Here is a 3,921-nt window from a genome sequence, read left to right as displayed (position 1 = left end):
TAATGCCATCGTTTGGTGCGTCCGGTTCTCTTCGGCCCCGATCCCGGGACAATGTAACGGAATGATGAGTGTTTAGGGGGTCGGTTGCCGGTGGGACGACGTTCTCTTGATCTACGGTATTTTGCCGGTTGAGTCCTTCCCTCGAATCAACGGGGTTCGGATCAGCGGGGTTCGGCAATGCCCGCAGTCCGCTCCCTTCGTTTTCCGCCACGATCTCGGCATTATTGACATGACCGGATTTCTCGACGTCAGCCATTTGGACCGTTTTCACAGAGATGGGTAGGGACGTTTTTGGCTTTGATGAATATGGTAGAAATCAAGGCCAAAGACCACTATTATCCTAGCCCCACGGTGGGCGCCAAACTGTTTACCCCAGATTCGGGTATTCAATTAAATTTATAGGTGGGTATAGGATATGTGTTTTGTTCTTGATGTGTACTAGACAAAGAAAACACAATATTTGAAGGTTAGCGATATATAGAGGTTAGTGAGCAATGTATGATACTTGATAGATGAAATACACTAATCACAATGACAGGCGTCCTTGGCCGAATTAAATGATGGAAGAATTAGTATACAAGAGTTCCTTTGTTACAAATGTTCTTGGAAAGTAAGAAGAGCCCAACCCCCTTAAGGGAGGTAGATATGCCCTATTTATAGCAGTGAGCCCATGGGCCTCATACAATATGAATTAATAAAATAACAAGAAAAAAAGGAAAGCCCCTGCACGGATTTGGTGGGATTGGACTGACGGCGCCGTCTGACACACGCATAGTTGGTGGCCGACCATGACATGACACCACTGGTGCGCTTCAGCAACGGTCATAACGGACCAACAGATACACGGGCAAACGGTGTCCGGATCAACGGTGATGAACCCTCGGGAAGAGTCCCCGAACCATCGGTGGCACAGAGACCGGACCAAAGGGCGCCTCTGCTCAGCTTCGATTAAAGCGCTTATCCGGGAAGGTGTGACGCCCCTCGTTCGAACTCCCGACCCTTTTCTTCCTCCGATCCATATTTTCTCCGGATATGACTCATATCCGGTTTCTACCGTATACAGAGACGACTTGACATACTACAATCACGTCCAAAAGTGTTGTCCAATCGGCAATATGTAATCTCTCAAATCGCATAGCCCTTCCAATATAATGTTCTATTGCACGAAAATCTGCAGTCCCACTTGTTAAGCTTTGTTGTTATCAGCTAATTTGGAATATAACATTATGTGTTTTATTATCTCTAATGTTGTCGGTTAAAAATGGATATTAGAGGCGAAGTCAGGATTCAAATTTTATGGATTCTGAGTTTTAATTTTTTTGAATTGTTGGATTTCTAGATTAATAATTTGTACATATTCAATACATTTTTTAAGATAAATACAAGATTCGAACCAAAACAGTTGAGTTCGGTCGAACCCGTGATTGATTCTCTAGCTTTTTTGATGTGGGAATTAGCTGCTTTATGTGCTTCATTGTCTTGATGATATTTTATTCTCCTTATATTATCTTTTGAACAATTCTCATCTCATATGCTAGCAATTGAGTTAAATTAAATTCAGGATCCATTTCTTATCGCCCTCGTAAGGTCTTTTAATTTATAAATTGGTTTGTTTTTAACTTTTTATCATAATAATGAAAGGAGCATAAAAGAAATCACAACTAAGTACCAAGTCCTTTCCAGTGTTCCCTTTCCTGAGATTTTTTACTATGCTACTTATGTCGTGAAATAAGAACCTTCTCTTTTATATACACGTATATACTACCACGAAAAAAAACTAAAGCGACCATTAATGGAACTTAATTAAGGGGCCAAATTATCTTTACAAATTAATATTTCAATCAAACTTCTCATTAAAAGAGTAACCCTTCCCGTTCCTCTTGTTTACTCTATTAAGGACATTCGAGACATATCCTAATCATTTTGAACAACTTCATAGTCATATATAGGGGTGCAATTGGGGCAGGGCGGGACAGGGCAGGACGGGGCATATCCTTAATAGGGCGGGGCAAAAAATTATTTTTGAAAATTTTAACGGGTTAGGGCAGGGCAGGGCAAGGCCCGGGGTTAAGAGATGGATCGGGTAAAAAAAAAAAGAGAGCCGCGTATTTCCCTATTCTTTTTTCCCCAACACGTTCCTCCTCTGCAAATTACTCTTCAAAGACAAAGGTCACCTTTTCCCATGAAACCCTTCCTCTCTTGGTTGTCAAACTTCGTCTCCAACATCTGGTAAATGGTAATGATCTCTACTTTTCTTTTTCTACATGAACTTCTCCTATTTTTTTGGATGTTATTGCATTTTTGGGAGTATTAGTTGAAAATATTGTGCTCTATACCTATTTTTCTTCTGTAAAGTAACTAAAGTTGATATCTTTTCTTTGGTTTTAACTTATTGCTCTGTTTTCTTGATTGTCATTAAAAGAATTCCATTTTTACTGTGATAATTTTTTTTGACTACCTTTTACATCAGCACACAAGGCGTTCAAGTATTGTAACATAACCAATATGTTCTTTATTAGATTCTTGGCAACTTTATTAGATTCAACACTTTCTATATCATTTTTGACAACTTTATTAGATTCACGTATATCTCTTTATTAAGTTGTTCTTTGACAAATATTGCATACTTGTGCAAAATTGTAATGACATTTTCCTGATTTTGTAATAGATAATCATGGCATCTCAAAATGATGAGAATCTACCCGCTTCTTCATCTAACGCTATTTCCTTAGAGGCTGAGAGTCCGGGGCCTTCACAACTTAATGAAGTTATTGAACTGAAAAAAAAGGAAGAGATACTCTAAAGCACGGAATCATTTCAAGTTGGTGTCCTTTGATGGTGTTCTGTATGGTGAATGTAAGTATTGCGAGGCTCGATATAAAAATGCTTAAAATTGTATTGGCCTTGCTGGTGTATTTGGCATATATGCTATCGTCTGCGTTATATCAAGGTTATTTGTTTCATTGCTTAATCAACAGAAGCTCTTGCATATGCAGGGTGCCTCGTGCTATATTGCCATTGACCCGAAGTTCCTACGTGCTTGGTGGTGCAAACTGCAAAGAAATATGTTGCATGTTTTAATTTAAGTAGTTGCATTTGCAGGAATGGCTTTTCTAATAGTTACTGCCAAATATGAACGTGCAAGAGAAGTTGCTTTATTAATTTATAAGTTTTGACTTCGTAATGTTTTTCTTTCTTTTGATTTTTCTAGGAATTGTTGTTTTGCAGATTATCTTAAGTTAAATCTTAGCAGAGAGACCTTAAAGCTGATTAATCTTGTAGTCCATGTGAATATAATGACATCACATACTTTTTACTTTACATGCAAAAGTAAAAAAGTTGCATTTATGGATTCTAATTTGTTTTTGGTTTGGTAGAGTACTTCTAAATTTCCAATTTCTACTTCCTGTGGCGTTAAAACTGTACTAAATGATTAAACGAAGAGCAAGTTGTAGGAAACAATAGTATATCAAAAAATAGTATCTAAATCGCGTTGAAGAACAGCAACTGCAGCATTAGTGTTAAAAAATTATATCAAAAGAAGTTAAAAAAAATTACATGCTGCAAAGTGGAAATAAAGAGGAGAAAGGGAAGATTACATAAACGGGGCAGGGAGGGGTGGGGCTTAGTAGGGCGGGGCGGGGCAGGGCAGGGCAAGTAGGGCGGGTCGAAACCTTAATAGGGCGAGACTTGCCCTGCCCTAACCTATCCTATTGCGATCTCTAGTCATATATCTAATATTGAGTTTAAGTTATATATACCCTCAGTATAAGAGATTTTTATACCATTAGATCATCTTCATATGTTATACTAGCAGGTAATTTATCGTATTTTTAACATTACAAATTACATAATTTAAGGAGATTTATTTGTAGATATTCTTTGAGTAACCAAATAGTATAAGAAAACTCTTTACAGTAA

The 3,921-nt window shown here is 37.9% G+C and overlaps 1 long non-coding RNA gene across 1 annotated transcript; it reads left to right on the top strand.

Moving 5' to 3' along the window:
• Positions 1-2,080: 2,080 nt before the first annotated feature.
• Positions 2,081-3,270, top strand: LOC132602448 (uncharacterized). Its single transcript, XR_009567783.1, has 3 exons — positions 2,081-2,236; positions 2,669-2,856; positions 2,997-3,270. It is a non-coding gene; the product is annotated as an uncharacterized LOC132602448 (long non-coding RNA).
• The last annotated feature ends 651 nt before the right edge of the window (positions 3,271-3,921 follow it).

Source organism: Lycium barbarum, chromosome 7 (assembly GCF_019175385.1).
Source record: "Lycium barbarum isolate Lr01 chromosome 7, ASM1917538v2, whole genome shotgun sequence".
NCBI classification, from domain to species: Eukaryota; Viridiplantae; Streptophyta; class Magnoliopsida; order Solanales; family Solanaceae; genus Lycium; species Lycium barbarum.
The sequence above is the reverse complement of the archived record's forward strand: the minus strand, read 5'-3'. Positions and strand labels throughout refer to the sequence as shown.